The sequence below is a fragment of the Cynara cardunculus genome, assembly GCF_001531365.2.
Source record: "Cynara cardunculus var. scolymus isolate 2C chromosome LG 2, CcrdV1, whole genome shotgun sequence".
NCBI classification, from domain to species: Eukaryota; Viridiplantae; Streptophyta; class Magnoliopsida; order Asterales; family Asteraceae; genus Cynara; species Cynara cardunculus.
In genome coordinates, this window is record NC_037529.1 from 28,991,773 (window position 1) to 29,009,862 (window position 18,090).

General features: G+C 31.1%; 2 non-coding genes across 2 annotated transcripts; both read right to left on the reverse strand.

Moving 5' to 3' along the window:
- Positions 1 to 13,498: 13,498 nt before the first annotated feature.
- LOC112508353 lies at positions 13,499 to 13,600 on the reverse strand. The gene has a single exon (XR_003068726.1). It is a non-coding gene; the product is annotated as a small nucleolar RNA R30/Z108 (small nucleolar RNA).
- A 111-nt stretch (positions 13,601 to 13,711) lies between these two features.
- On the reverse strand, positions 13,712 to 13,815 carry LOC112508326. The gene has a single exon (XR_003068701.1). It is a non-coding gene; the product is annotated as a small nucleolar RNA Z107/R87 (small nucleolar RNA).
- Between the last annotated feature and the right edge of the window lie 4,275 nt (positions 13,816 to 18,090).

Sequence of the window (18,090 nt, forward strand, 5' to 3'; positions counted from 1 at the left end):
GTATAAATAACTGCGGATAAACATAATCAAATAGAGGATGAACAACTCATTTTAAAATATAAAAAATCTAAAATATAATTAGAATAATTATCGAGTTTCAACAAAATAAATAATTATTATCTTTATAAAAAATTATATTATTAAACCAAATATAAATTACTTCGTTATTGTACATAAATTAAATTACAAAAAAATGAGGAATTTCGAATAGTTAATTTGATACTAATATCGAAATATTTTTGTCAAATTTTTATGAAATCGTCAAATATATATTTTATTCAAAAATAAAAACATCATCGCTTTCTCAAAATCAAATAAAGCCATATTATAACATCGACTGAGATAAAGAATAAAATGAAATATTAAAAACAAGATGTATATCGCTGCATTGCGCGAGTACACTTCTAGTATATATATATATATATATATATATATACTATATTATAAAACATTTGATAAAAACTCTTAAAAACCATTTTTTATGCGTAAAATACTGTTTATTAATGCATATTACTTAAAACTCAAGATTGCAACTAGATTGTGCATAAGTACAACTTATTAAAGTTCTATATCTGAATTCGTGTAACTAACTGTAGATAAACATAATCAAATACAAGATAAATATCTCATTTTAAATATAAAAAATCTAAAATATAATTAGAATAATCATTGAATTTAACAGAATACTTAATTATTATCTTTATAAAATTTACAATATTAAACCAAAAATAAATTAAAAAAATTACATAAAAAATATGGACTTTTAAATAGTTGATTTAATACTAATTTCGCTTAATTTTTTAAAAAATTTATAATATTTCATTAAAAAATAAAAACATTTTATTTTTTTCTCAAAATCACATAAAATCGCATTATAACATCGATAGAGCCAAAATATAAAACGAAACATTAAAATCAAGATGTATCTCGCTGCATTGCGCGAGTACTATTCTAGTATATATATATATATATATATATATATATATATATATATACTTGGGATCACGTGAGACCCGTAAGATAAATTCTCAACCATTGGATTAGATTTACAATCTGAACATTCATAATCACAAAATTGCCACGAGACTTCTCAATAATCACAAAATTGTCACCGTGCAACTTTAGACCATTAGATCATTAATTTATAAAGTTGATCAATAAACATAAATTGGTCTTACGGGTCTCACAAAAAACTCATTGTCTCACGTCAATTCATATGAATACCCCCATTAAGTTCTGGAGTTTTTGGTACGACTGTATATTGTATTTACATATGGACATGTGTAATGTAAATTCGTAAAATATAAAGTTTTAGGTATCCTGACACGACCGTACCTTATAGTTAAGTTCGGCTGTGCACAACAATAAGAATGATTTTCTTAGCTTTTAGTATTGGCATCAAAATCGAAATTCCACCTATGGATTAGTATGAATACCCCCATTAAGTTCCATCATGATATATAGAGAACGAAATTGAGAGCTTAGAAGCCCTAGTTTGAGTAGAGAATATTAAGAAAGATTATATATAATTTAGTGTTCAGTTTGTAATTTCTCTTCGGTATTTGAGTGTTCTTCATCAATAAAAGTTCCTCCGTTTCCCTATGGATGTACATCACCTTACCGGTGGTGGAACCACGCAAATCTTTGTGTTCTATGTGTTTTCAAAGTTCTTTGGTTGATTGTTCATTGTGCTTTCGGTCCTATTTGTTTTCCACGTTAGTTGTTGGTTAGCATCACATACTTGATTATCGTTAAATAAATTTCATTACTTATTTTGCTTTTGGGACCGTTGTGGTGTCCAAAACCCCAATAAGTAGTATCAGAGCTTCAATTTTGATTATTGGCGGTTCAATGGAACATATTTAAGCACTACTTAAAGATCGTGATGGCTATCTCCAAAGAAGACGAAAACTTAAGCAAGTTTTCATCAAACGCTTCTTCTACCTATATTAAAGGTTCATATACAGCCTCTAGATCCACATTTCAGATTGGCGTTCCGTAAAGAACTCCTTAGTATCTTGACTAGGGTGTTTTTTTAAAGTTATTAACTAGTAATTGATGGAAATTAAAATAAAATAAACTTTTAAATTTTATATGATATAATGGACCAATTTATTTATACGTTTAAATTTTCATTCCAGATTAAATAAGATAAAATAAAATATTTTTATTTTTTGTTATTTTCATTCCCAATGATTACTCTCTTGTAATGTTGAAAAGTAAGTATGACTTTTTTGGGGTAAGCTTTAAGGTGAATCAAATACCAGTTGTATTGAGTAACAATCTTTATAAATTATTACTCAATCCATATTATAAAGTTATATAATATGATTTTTTTTTTATATACATAGAATAATTTCTGACAAACATGTTTAAATCAATTAAGATCTAATAAGAACTGATAATTATATAACATGAAAATCTGGTAATCTGTGTCATGTCTTCTTAATGCAAATAAAGTGTTATATATTGTTATAATAGGTAAATTTTTCAAAGTAAACACTCTTAAAATCATATTTTCCTTGTGTTTTACATATGTAATATATATATATATATATATATATATATATATATATAATTTGAAATTTTCATAGCGTCCATCATTCCATTACAAAAAAATTGGCTTTATACGACATCATACACTATAGATCTTAGTTTTATAGGACCAAAATATAAAACGTCATAGCTAAAACCATTACAATAGGTTTATAGAACATTTTTAAGCGTTTTAACAAGATCTTTAGGACGCTTTAAGATAAAGTGTTCTATTAGCTATTTTATTGGACCCATTTTCGAAGTGTCTTATAAACCCATCTTTTTATAGAATATTTGTGTTTATATAACACTTTTTCAAATAGTGTCATATAAAATAGTTAATACTACACTTTATTATAAAACCTTCATAAAAAACTTGTTACAATGCATAAAAAAGTCACATGAACCTATTGTAACATTTTTAGATATGACACTTTTCGGTTTGACCATGTAAACTTAACTTCTATGATATGTTTTTTACGACACTTCTACATTTTAGGTGTTCTATAAAGTTAATTTAGTTATAGTGATTATAATAAGAAGATGATGTATTGTTTTGATATTCTTAAATTGAATCTTCCTTAAAAGTGATTGTTCGTTTACTAAAATCAGTTACACTGTTTTAATTTTGTCTTCTGATCGAGCTCAATAACATATTTTATGGGATTTGATCTCAACCTGTTAATACATACTCTTCTAACCATGAATTAACACGTTTTTACAAAAAAATGTCATGTTAATTAACACATTTTTAGAATAAAGTGTTATGTTAATTAACACGTTTTTAAAATAAAGTGTCTTGTTAACTAACACGTTTTTAAAATAAAGTGTCCTATTATAGGACACTTTTGAGAATTGTCTTATAAAACCGTCTATTTATAGGACATTTTTATTTATATAACATCTTTTCAGATACCGTTCTATAAAATAGTTAATACTACACTTTATAAAATGCCTAAAACGCCTAAAAATGCCTAGAATGCAAAAAAAAAAACATCCTATAAACCTATTGCAACAGTTTTAGATAGAATTTTTTTTGGTTTGATCCTATAATTATCGTAAGTCCTATAAAATATTTTTTTAGAACGTTTCTATATTTTAGGTGTCCAAATAAAATTATTTTTTAGTGATAATTGATATTTTATAACTCTTGATCTTTTATATTGGTTGTTTTATATCTTTATATGAAAAACCCATTTTTAAAAAAAAAAAAAAAACTTGGGTTCTCATTTTTAAATATGAAGAATGGAGGGGCCAAATTTTAGATTTTTATAAAGCTTGTAATAGTATGCACAATATTATATTAAGACATAAAATAGCGGTGGGCCAGCCCGTTAGGGGATCCGCCGCGGGCAATAATAAAACTCTTTTTTTACCATTCTCATAACTTTCATTTTAAGTATATCCCAACCGTGAAACTAATTCAGTTGAATTTAATGGAGTATCCAAATCAACATAGGCGGACCTAGTTAAGTGGGTGGCACGTGTCATCGTATCGTTTTTCCGTCGAAGGGTAAAAAATTTAGGTTTCGTGAATGGTGTAACCGTATTAATTTTTTGTGTGCTACCGTATGTATTTTTAAAACTACAATGAAAACAAGTTTTATTTGGTAAAGTTGGTTTGCAAAGCTTTTATTCCACCCCACATCCAAGTTCGAATCTTGTTAGTGCCTTTTTTTAGTCAAGCGGTGCCATTGTTTGAAAAAAATTCCGTATATTTGTTTCTTATAGTCAAACGGTGTCACCGTTTGAAAAAAATTCCTATATTTTTTTTCTTATGATCAAATGGTGCTATCGTTTAAAAAAAATTCTAGGTCCGTCCGTGCAAATCAATAACAAAATTTGTTCCAATCATTTGAATAACATGAAGTAATAATTATACAAAAAGGAATCAAATCAATTGATAGTTCATAGTTTCATACATACAAATATACAACAAATAAAACCGAAAATGAATTCTTCAATCAATGAAAATATAAGAAGGAAATCAGTTTTTGAATAGAGCGACGAAGGAGAGAAGGAGAGAAGTTGCGATCATTACACCGGAAGCAGGGAGAGAGAAGGCGGCTCCGGTATCGGGAGAAGGTGCAGGACCTTGAGCTGAAACGGTGGATGCCGCCGTGAGTGCGACGGCAACAACTGCGATCATGGAAGCCTTCTTCACAATGTTAGATCGCGCCATCTCTGCTTTTAATCTGAAGAGATCTCTGCGATTGGAGAATGGAGAGGGATTAGGGCAGTTGTAATTGCTGAAATGGGAGAGAAGAAAGGGGTTTATTTATAATCATGAAGTAGTTTTACAGCTTGATTTCTGCTTGCAATTTGCTGTTCATCACATGCCACATGGTATCAATATGCACCTTCCAACACATAATCATTTTTAATATTCTTTTTCAACCACTTATTATGCAATTTAACAATCATTATAAGTTAGTGGGGATAATAATTTTAGATTTTTGGTTTATTAATTAAATATTCGAACTAATTAATTATATACCAAATTGAAATAATAGGTGAATAAAATTTATGGTGAGAAACGTAAGAGAAAAGTTAAACTTTTGATCACTTTTAATCTCATGGTCATCTTTGATTTGTGTTTTAGAAAAGAAATTGATCTGATGGATATCGGTGTACTTCATTAGTGTTGGCATTCAATTATAATTGATCAAAGGATGAAGATCCCTTCTTATGTTTCTCACATAACTTCCTTTCCTTTCGAACCCGAGAAACCCAACCCTGAAATAATATATATTTATAAAGATTAAATGTAATTTGTAATTATAAACAAAGTAAGGGTTGTTTTCCTAACGTTTATGGGCTTGTCAGTTTGTCTTATTGGATGGGTATGATAAGAATTGAAAATCTTATCCAATGAAAAATATAATAAGGATCGAAAATCTTACCTGATAACTGAGGGCATCGATAGACTCACCATATAAAAAAAGAATTTTTCTAGGTTAAATCTTTTTTAACTTTTGACCATGGTTCCCCGGTAATTTCTCTTTAGGGCTCTAGCAATAAATAAAAAAAAATATCTCGAAATCAACTAAAAAACCCGAAAAAGTTTCTTAAAATCAATAAAAAACTTCAAAAATCCCTCGAAATCAACAAAAAAAAAAAAAAACTTAAAAAGTCTCTTGAGACGTAGAATTAGTCTAAAAATACATGGGGTGAATTTGCGGGCCTTTAATCTATCTTAAAGATGCCCACACTAGGCAAAAATTCTGGATCCACCACTGACTGAGGGATACAACTTTTACCGGGTAAGAGGCGCTTACTTACAAGCCATTTGGGAAAAATTAAATTATTTTCGCATTTGCTTTAGTTTCTATAAAAACTCAGATAGTTAAATCAATCAAATTACAAATTGATATGATTAGACAAAAAACTGTTTAAATACATAATGCAGTAGGTCTGTAGGGTCTCAAAACATGATAACGTGGACATACGACGTCAACTTCTAATAATGGAAGATCATGGAAAACTACTTTCTGGCTTCACTTCCTAACAAGTTTCTTAACGACATCAAATTTGAAATACAACAATTGTCGGGCCAAACCATGGAAAATAATACATTACATGCCTCCATCAACGATTTTTTGCCATGTCCATTAAAAAACGAAGAATACACATGTTTTTCGATTATTCTCTAAATTGAATTAGTCGTAATGTATCTGTTCCACATGTTTGAAGTCGTCTTTTTACATCAATTATTTGACAGATGTATGATTCACATGCATTTTCAATGTATGATTTGCTGTGAATTTGATATAAATGCCCTTCCTGTTAAATGCATTGAAGTAAACTACGATTTGCGATCTTATGATTTGTTGTTTATAACTATTTTCGTCATTGGTTTCTAAAAGTTGCATTTTTTTGTCACTGTGGTTTGCAATTTGTTGCCTTTTAGTCTAGCGAATGATCGTGTGAGAAAAAGTTACGATGAAAAACGTGAGAAGAGATCTGAACCCTTGATCACTTTTGGTCTCATGTCCACAAATGAATTGCACTTTATAAGGGAATTGATCTGGTGCCTCTAGGTGCACCTTATTAGTGTTGACATTCAATTAAGATTGATCCAGATGTAGAGATTTTTTCTTACGTTTCTCGCTGTAACTTCTCTTCTTATCGGACCAACCCTTTTAGTTCTTCTAACTAATTCTTTTTAAGTCATATATTACCATTTCCAATATATAATTGCATTTTAGAAGAGAATTGATCTGATGATTCTCTTATGTTAGAATTGATCCAACGATAGAGATCCATTCTTACCAAAACTTTCATCTTACTGAAACTCAATATCATAAATAAATAAACCATTGATATGATGATATTGAGTAAACTTTAATTTGGCACAAAACGGAATGAAATCAATTCAAATGCTATACAAAAAGAAATCATAATCAAATCATTTGAAATCGGAGAAGGAAATCAGTTTCTGAAGAGAGCGACGAAGGAGAGAAGCAGTGAAGTTCCGATCATTACGCCGGAAGCCGGGAGAGAGAAGGCTGCTCCGGCATCAGGAGAAGGCGCTGGACCTTGAGCCGAGACGGTGGCTGCTGCTGCTGAGAGTGCGACGGCAACGACTGCGACCATGGATACCTTGCTAACTTGCGCCATCTCTGCAATTGATTTCTGCGACTGTAAGGAGATGGAGATGGAGATGGAGATGGAGAGAGAGTAGATCGGTTGGTTGATTTATATAGGAGTAATTGGGAGAAATACAGCTTGATTTGTGGTGTCATCGGACAACGCACATGCTAATCATTAACTTCCCCAAGGCAAAACTGTTCTGTAAATCATTGCGTTTGGTAGGGTTTAACGCCTATTGCCAATTGGGAATCGAATCAAATCCACAGGTTCTGATTCCACTTTTGCACATTGTGTTTGTGATCAAACCAAACATCTCGTATTCCACATGGCACATGGTTTTGTTTCCGAAAGAAGATGAGATATATTCATATAGAAACGGTATTAGGGGTGTTTGGGATTGCTTATTTAAAACAATTTATGTTTTTTTTTATAAAAATGTTTATTAATTTATGTGGTATTAAACCGGAGTTTTGTAAAAAGTGTTTGGATTAACTTATAGCGGTACCAAAAAAACAATAAGCTGATAAGTTGCTTTTTAGTGTTTGCCAAATTTTGCTTATATATGTAAAATGACTAAAAAGGACAGTCTTCCATATTATTAACAAAAATTTATATCAATAAGATTAAGAATTTATATCAATAAGATTAATAATTAACAAACATTAGTAAAACAAAGTTAAAATAGTAAACTGGTAATAAACAGTTTTTCATAAGTCAGGAAGAATTAACTTATCAAAAACTGCTTATTACCGGTTTGGCATCGGTATAAGCAGTTTTATTTTTCCCCATTCAAACACTAGCATTTAGCTTATCATCGGTGTCAAATTGAAATAAGTCAAAAAACACTTAAAATAAGCAATCCCAAACACCCCATTCATCTTTTTTTATAGCGTAAGGGGTTGTTTGTTTACCTCTTAACAATTTCATTAAGAGACAGTCTCTGAATCATTAAGAGGTTAATATTGGTTGACAAAAAATAAATCTGTCTTTTAATGGTTCTAAAACCCTCTGAATGGTTTTGTATAATGGGTCTCCCTTAACCATTAATCGTGCTAATTTCATTGTAAACATTTACCAAACAATTATATTTCATTTTTCTCTATATCATGAGAACCTCATAATCATTCTGATCACTTAATCATTATGCACAAAATCATTCAGCAACTGACAAACATCCCATAAATATTCATTATTGATAACACATTCATGTGAATATAGACGTTTTATTCACCATTAATCATGCATTCATAATGAATATGTTACAAAATTCATGATAAATAATACGTATATATAATCTTAATGAATATGTTAGATGTCAGTGTCACGCTGTAGACAATTCATAGATTACTAATCAATTTTGGGTTTCTAACATAACCTGTACGTGTTCTGGTCCTTCTGAACACATGAAATTTTCAGAATGGTTGCATCAAAATTAATAACTAAATATAAAATATAAATTAATTATAAAAAATATGGTTTCGTAAAAAATAATAATCAAATTAACCCTAAATATTGATATTAATAAAAGCATAAATAAACTAATCTTAAATATAAACAAAAATAAATATTAATAGAAAAAGTTAAAGTTAAGATACCCCAAGACTCGATCTAAACTCCATTACAAAAAGCAATTGGATTATTAAAGTTAAGTTATTTTCATGATTAATGGATCGTTTTTTAAATGCTTACCAGATAAGCAAGCCTCTTCCTGATATTTTTTAGGCTCTGGGCGAGATGTAAAAAAGGGCCATTGATAAGTACGATTTTTTTTCAATATATTGTTTTTATCATCAGAATTAACATTGAATTCATATAAAAACCGTTTTTTCGACTATTTTAGACGCAAAATCAATCAATACTCATTTCTAAATTAATATTATCTACTAGAACATTTTTATGTAGTATCGGTAATTTGTTTCGTCATAAAAAACATCCTATGATATACTTTTGGTACATAAAGTGACATCATTTGGGGTCACAAAGTCGATTCTTCTGATTTCCGAGTGACACTATCTAAATCAATGTAAATAAGTTAGTTTTTCATGTCATCTCATGTTAATGTTTTTTTAACATCATTTTAAACTTTTATATTATGTTTTCGAATTTGGGGAGATTAACACCATTTTAAACTTTTATATTATGTTTTCGAATTTGGGAAGATTAACACCATTTTAAACTTTTATATTACGTTTTCGAATTTGGGAAGATTAACACCATTTTAAACTTGTATATTATGTTTTCGAATTTGAGAAGATTAACATTATTTTAAACTTTTATATTATATTTTCGAATTTAAGAAGGAAAGAAAAGAAAAATAAAAGGAAGAAAGAAAAATAAAGTTTTTTATCTGTGTTTTTAATAGAGAAGAGAGAGGAATGAAAAGTAATGAAATAAAAATAAATTATGATGCAATTTTTTCCTTTTTTTTCTTTTCATTTCCTTAAAAAGATCTCGAGAACATAATATTTTTCCTCCTCTATTACTTTCCTTTCTTTCCTATGTAAAAGAAGACTCAAGAACATAGGGTTAGGGTTAAAACAAACTTTCTGCAATCATCAATTATAAAATTTAAAAAACTCATGTTGGTGATAGTTTGAGATCTTATTCTTCTTTTATAGATAGAATAGTACATAAGATTTATACACTCAATATAAGATAATAAAGAACAACTATGAAAAATAATTATAGTTTTATTATTTTAAATATACATATAAGTTGTACCGTCCTATATGGTTGGTAATTTTTTCGAAAGATGAGGGTTTTGTTAGCTAACAACAAGAAAATCTATCATATTCTAATATAAAAATAGAATTCATGTGAGAATGGAACAATCAAAAGAGTCGATGAGAAATAAATTATGGAGAATATATCATAGTTTTCGAAGCAAATAGTTTTAGACGTCGGTTTTAGATATAAAAAACTTAAAAAAATATTAAATAATATTATATAATGAACGACTGATTAACCTCTTTATGTATTTTTTTCATATATGTTTGGGTGTTTAATAGTTAATGTAGTACCAAAATCTTTTCTTGTCATATTAGATACTAATTTTTTATGTGTCTTCTATTTACTATTTTTTTAACTACTATTATATATATTAAAGAAAATTGCTCCCCTAATTTTTATGGGCAGAGACGGCCCTGCAGATAAGTATTAAAGATAGCATCATCACTTATCTTACTGGGTAACACTTTTAGTCATCAAAATAAACCGTTGATAACTGTTTGTGCTAAAAATTACACAAGTATAATTTGATTGACTACTCAACTAAAGATATAACTGTAACAACCAAAAACTCAAAACATAGACCATTCATAAACGCTTGCCCGAACTGGAAAGTACTGGTAGAAAACATCTGCAAATTCAATCTAGTCTCAGAAGTTGCAGTGGAATTAAAGTAACACTGGATAAGATGTAAGCTCTAGACGACTATCTAACTAGAAGGTGCCCTCCCTTCAAGTCTCTATGGACGTCAAACAAGGATGACATAAGAGGTCGTCGGTGCACTGTGGACGTCAGATAGGGACATTGTCCTTGTTAACAAATATTACAAGATTTGTTTGTGGAAAACCATGTTGTGTCGTGTAAAAACTAAGAAAATGATAGTAAAGTTTCTTTAATTGTCTTGCAACTTGTTCTTTGTGCAATAGCTTGTATTCTTGTTGTTTGAGAGCGTTCAGTGGTCAGATCATATTCGATTGTAGTCAGTTGTCCCTTGCTTGAATGTTCTTGATCTTTTTATGGCATATTGAGTAACAGTTGATAACGATTGTACATAAATGATCTTAATGGAATAATAGTTATATCCACGCAGGGGCGTGTATAATGTAATTTTGCTAAAATAAACTTTTGGGTGTTTTGGCACGACCACACGTTATGATCCAGCACGGCGGTGCATAATGTTATTTTGCAAACATAAAATTTTGAGTGCTTTGACATGGCCACACCTTATAAAGCGTCTTGGTCTTGCGTGACGAGAAGGATGATTTTCTTAGCTTTTAGTATTGGGATCAGATTCAAATTCCACCTATAGATTAGTATAAATAAATCCCTTGAATTTCATCATGGTGGAGAACGAAATTGAGAGCTTAGAAGCCATATTTGAGTAGAGAAAATATTGAGAGAGATTATACACAATTTAGGGGTCGTTTACTAAACACTTACCTGGTAAGTACTTACCGGATAATTTTTCTCACCGGATGAACATGCAACGACCAAGAATCTTACCCGGTAACAGCGATGATAAGGATGGAGAGTCTTACCCGGTAAGTGAGGGTGACGACTCTTACCCAGCGATGATACGTTTTGATGCACTACAATCTTACCCAATAAAATAAATTATAGTGTTGACTCCTAACGTTAATCACTTACCGGGTAAACATTTAAGTAAACGGCCCCTTAGTGTTCGGTTCGTAATTTCTCTTTGGTGTTTGAGCATTCATCATCAATAAAAGTTCCTCCTCTTTCATGTGGATGTACTTCACCATACCAGTGGAGGAACCATGTAAATCTTTGTGTTTTATGTGTTCTCAAAGTTCGTTGGTTGATTGACCGTTGTGCTTTTAATCCTATTTTGTTATCCGCATTTGTCATTAGTTGGAGGAATGTTGGAGGTGTTGAGATCAGATAATGGTAGAGAATTCAAAAGTGGTGAGTTCCTCTCTAGTTGGGTTTGTCACACCTATATGATGCGATGAGATGGGGTCCTCGCACCAGCGTGTTGCAAGGAAATGGGGTTGTCTCACCCATGTGATGCGAGAAATTTATGAATTTTCCTATATGATGTGATAAATTATATCACGATGCAATAAATGAGTTGTTTGGATATTGATGCGATAATTGGATAATGTCTCATCCTTTTGACGCAAAGGACGACGACTAAGGCTGTCGCATGGAACTTTAGGTTTAAAAACCCTAACTATCGGTGCCTCGATCCTTTTTATAGAGAAGGATCCAATTTAATTTTATTGCCATATAATTTGTCCTCCTAATTAAACGCGATCAAAGTGGTTGTGATACCATTTGTTGGGTTTTTATTAGATTTGAAACCGTTTAAACGCAATGGAAAATATAATTTTGGTTACAAAATTAAATCAGAAAACTTTTCGGACTAAAACTTAATTGGATCCAATGATGCATTTAATTAAATGAAACCACACATAGGATGTTTAGAATTGTACCAGAATTTATCAAGGATTTGACGGAACACCTAGAAACCAACAGAGGTTTCCTCCATCGGTGATCCACACATGCACATGCTATGTGCCTTCACCAGGTGCTAACCCAAAACCCTAAATCTATATGTGTGTTACAGAAAAGAAAATTTGTATTTTCTGTATTTTCTCTGATGGTTAAATCTAAAAGAATTCAATGATACTTATTCGATTTAGCTTATCAGCTTATTTATATGGTTTGAATTACAGATAAACTATAATCCAAAATAAAGATTCGTAGTTATTTGTAATATTTATATAATTATCTTAAATTTTAATATAATTATATACATTTGTAGATAACACTCTAATTGATATAATTACACTTTAACACATATTTTGATTTATCCTTCAAGAATAATTATTTCAACAGTCAACATGATTTAACTCTGATTTCTATAAATAGAAGCAAACATATTCTTTGTCTGCGACCTTATAAATTTACGTACTCCTTAACAATGTTTGTGTATGGCACGTATCGTGATACATATAATAACTTACAAAAGTAAAAACTCATACCTTTGAAAGGAAAGTTCCAATCACAAAACCTCCAAAATTCCCCTTTTTCTTTCTTTCTTTTGTTGCGATTTCTCTAGAGCATAAAACACACACACTATGATAGATTAAAGAGGTGTTTACTTATGACGTAATGAGCTTAATGGGTTAACGAGCTTATTCGCTCAGCCAAAATGTGGTGTTTACTTGAGGCTTATTCGCACAGATGGGAAAGGGCTCTTGTCCAGGTTCAGCCAAGAAAAAGACAACCCTACCCCTTCACGCCTCCTTCATTGTGTACGCTTCCTTCTAGATCCCATCTTAGATTTCGCTTGTTGATTTTCATTTTCGTTTTCGTTTTCGATTCAATAACTGCATCTCCTTTCCAGATTCAAGAACTCAGTTTTGTTTTTCAAGAACTCAATAATAAATTCTCAATACGATATCGTTTGGCAAAATCCAATTTGTGTTTGAAATTTTATATGACTACGAACTGGAAGGTACTCCCATCCCAACCATTAGAGTGGGAGCAGAAATAAAATGTTCGAAATTTTCAAGAAGACCTTCAGAGTCAAGAAAAAACAACTAGATTATCAACAATAACCTAAAATAATTACGAAAACTGAAGAGATTTTCAAAAGTATGATTGGCAAAGAACATTACTCAGACGGCATGAAGTTTAATTTGGTTCAATTTTGCCAGCAGAGTTTCCTCAACTTCTAAATCAGAAGAGGGAGCTTTGTATCCTCATCGTAACATCCTTCATTTCTCAATGAAACTCAATAATTCAAAACATAGATCACAAACAAAATAATATAAAACAAAACGAAATACATAAACAACAAAAAAACTTTAATTGATTTATAAGAGATAATCGCTCAGTTTAGCGAGATTATCGACACGCAACAAATCTCTAAAGAGAGATGCCTGCATTTTGGTCTGTTGAGCTTGAATTTTCCGAGTCATCACCGCGATCACTCTAACAATTTGATTTGAAGTCCAAAAAGGAAAACAATAGAAAACCAATCATAATTAAAATACGTAAGCAAGAAGAAGGTAGAACAGAGGCGGCGATGGATCGATGTGTGGATGGATGAAGTAAATGGATGGTTTGTATGGGTGTATAAATAAGTCATCAGATTAGGGTTTAATCGACTGTGGCTGGCGTTTCCCAAACGGCCTATTAGTCATCTCAAGTTCAGATTGTTCATTGATTGTTTATGGTACAGATTGTTCTTGATTTCACATGGTATTTTTGTTGAAGCTTATCTGATGAACTAAAGAATAAAACGATCATTTTTATCTTTTAGACGATTAATTCAATAAAAAAAAATAACAATAAATTTTTATCTAGACAGAAAAATTTATCCATATAAAATTTAGTAGAAAATTTGATAAACAAGCTATAAGTACTTGAAGCACAAAGAGAAGGTAAACCCTTTTAATGAGTTTCCTAATTTTCATGCTAAACCCTCAAGAATAGGTATAACACATAATCAGCCCTGGACTTCTAAACTTAACCTAAAAAACAGAAAGTAAAACTAATGTATTAAAAGGTCTCCCTTCAAATAATTTTGTAGCTGCTTTTAAAGTCAACTTGATGCTTACCAAGTCATGTTACCTTACCGGATGAATATGGTAATGACCAAAAAATTTACCCGGTAAAAGCGAGACAAGGACCATGAATCTTATCCGGTAAGTAAAGGGACGCCTCTTATCATGATAAACGCTTACCGGGTAAATTATTGCATAAGATGTCGTTTTGATAGACTAAAATATTACACGGTACGTAAATAATAGTGTTAAATTTTATCGATACACACTTACCGGGTAAGTGTTTGGTAAACGGCCCCTTATCTTATGATTATATTTATAATTCAAGTTTATGTTTGTTCCTACTGGTATTCTTTGTTCAATACATTTCTTGTGTTATTGTTGTTCGTAGGAGATTGACTTTAATTTGAACCACCTCTTTTCTTACCTATCAGTTAATACTCTTGGTCCTTGCTTTTCCTCTTACCAGGTAAGATTCACGGCCATTGCTATGCTCAATCCGTAAGGTAAGTGATATCCGTAAACGCTTACCCGATAAGTGCTTAGTAAGCAGCCCCTTGGATACGTCTGAAAAAAGAATTAGTTGATAAATTGGTTCTTATTTGCAGTTTCTCTTCGGCATTTTGATGAGGCTATTCTTTGCGATTTTTACAATTTTTGGAAATAAAGTTCGGCTTTACATATATATGTTTCCATTTATTTACAAATCTATTCCTTTCTTCAACTCGATAACACATAATTGATAAGGACCAAGGAGAACAGAAATCAATTGCAAATGCAGTAACAAATGACATCGTTCAGCCTGTATCCTATCAACTTTTTATGAAGGTAATGAGATAAAAAATGTCGAGAAGAAGAATAGATAGTTGTCCCGAAAACGAAATCATTGCTTCCATATTCAACACCACAAACAAATTAGGTTAATCTCAACACCAGAGTATAGTATTATATAGAAATTAAAAACTGCTCACAATGTAATATCTGGAAAAAAAAAATAATGAATCAATACAATACAGGTATTGACCAATAATCATAACAATGCAATACCGATGATTCTATATCGAAATAATAATCATAATCATAATAATGTAATAGCAATGAATCTATATCGAAACAAAATGACAGAAACCTTCAGTCACGAAGAGAATCATCAGAAATCAGCTCAATTCCTGAACAAAGCGACAAAGGAGAGAAGCAGAGATGTTCCGATCATGACTCCAGAAGACGCTACAGAGAACGCCACTCCTGCATCAGGAGAAGGTGCCGGAGCCGAGGCTACATCCTGAGCAGACACGGTAACGGCGGAGATCGCCACGACCACAACAGCGAGAAGAGAAGCCTTCTTCACAATGCTAACTTGCGCCATTTCTATCGGATCGATGTAGATTCGAAGAGAAAGAGCAGCAGACAGAAAGCAGGAGGGTGAAGAAGAGGCGTTTTAAATTTAGGGTTAAAAAATGGCGTGTATTTATAGAGGAAGGGTAAAGGAGATGTTAAAGTGACAGCGGGAATCGCGCTGCAGATTGGACACCAAACGCGGATCTTTTGAGATCAACGGTCCAAAATAATGATGAGTTGTATACAACGATTTGACTGGTGAATGGGTGGTTGCAAGAGTCAAATAATTTGTTGACACGTTGTTGCTTCTTTTACCGTGACGTGTTGTCCTTGCCAACAATAAATTGGCTTCAAAGCATTTATTAGCGTTATTAAATGTGTATTAAATAAATTAACGGCATTAACCTTTTTAACTTTTTCTAATTATTTGTAAATATTTTCAATTTAAAAAAATACGCCTAATAAAACCAAAAATATTTGGTTTTCATTTATTTCTATATTTTTTATAAAATAAAAATCATTAATATTATTAAATTAGCCACCAACACATTATTGTTGACAGTAGATCAAGTATTACAAAATTGTCAACATTTAAAATTAATATTATGATATCTAATTGTTTGATATTACATTTTAAAATCATAGTTGATTTTTGAATTATTGTATTAGATACCGCTATTATTACACTTTATAAAAGTATGAGTATCGATTTTTTTTATTGACCTAGATATTCAACCCGTTATGCGAGCCGATTAATCCCAGAACAACCATTTATTTAACAGATAGTCTGGAATCAGCGCATTTGAACATCTGTGGCCATAAGGGGATTTTTATTTCTCCTTGAATTTGAACATGGGACCTCCTGATACTTTTGACCTTTTGAGCCAAGCTCAAACCAATCAGGCACCACCCTTGTGGTTAAGTATCGATTTATTTTTGAATTATCATAATTGATTTTTTGGTTGTAAACATTATCTCAACCCCTGTTAAAAAGCAAAAACTGAGCTTAATGGTTCAGAAATTAATCAAAGTACGGATTTTGGCTAAAATCAACAAGTAAGATTTATCTAGTTGACCGATAAGATAATGCTTAATGCCACACATATATTCCCTTAGAACATGCTAATGACAAATGAATCATGCTACTGATGAATGATTTATTAACGGGTTTTCCCTTCGACACGTTTTTTATGCACATGTTAAGGGTTGTTTGTTTGCATTTGAATGTCATTCAAAATCCATCATGGAGTGGGATGTTGCTGTTACAAAACCCAATTGAGATGCGGATGAAATGGATTCCATAATCTATATATGGCAATAGGGGCGGAGGCGTATAGAGGCCTTTGGGGGCCAAGGTTCCTGCAATTTTTTTTATCTCCTAGATAGGTAAAGCTTAAGGGTGGTTTACTTAAACACTTATTCAGTAAACATTTACCGGTAAAATTCAACATTATCGCTTATTTATCGGGTAAGATTTTATTTATTAAAACGCATCGTATACAATAATTTATCCCGGTAAGCGCTAACAATGGTAAGAGTCCTCGTCTGTCACTTACCGGGTAAGACTCTCGATTCTTGCCTTCGTTCTTACTGAGTAAGATTTTTAGTCATTGTCATATTCATCCGGTAAAGTAAAGTGACTTGGTAAGTGCTTACTCGGGTAAGCGTTTGTCCATTATGTTAAATTTTGTTTTTTTTTTCCAATTCTCCTCAAATCCGACCATCCCGCTTAGTTTAACACCATTGCCATATATAGATTCAGGAATAAATTATTAAAGTTAACGATAATCAAGTAAATTTTACTATCCTTAAAAGTCAAATTTATCGTCAAAACTCTGTACTCTTTAAATCTAATTTTTTCAACATTAAGTGAAGAATGTAAGACTAAGGGGCCGTTTACTCAATTACTTACCCGGTAATCGCTTAGCAATAAGAGTCAACACTATGATTTATTTTGAAGCGTAAGATTTTTAGTATATATCAAAACATATCGAATGCAACAATTTACTGAGTAAGCTACCTGGGTAAGAGTCGTCATCCTCACGTACCGGGTAAGACTCTTCATCATTCTCATCGCTCTTACCAGGTAAGATTATTGGCCCTCCTCATGTTTATCCGATGAAGAAATTTATCCGGTAAACACTTACCAAGTAAGTGTTTAGTAAACGGCCCATAAAGTTGATGTGTATTGAATTTTAAGATTGATAAATTAATATTTTGACTTTAACAATATATTATTTGATGGCAAACGGAACAACTAAAGACCTGAACGTTTGATAATCTGTTATAACAATATATATATATATATATATATATATATATATATATATATATATATATATATATATATATATATATA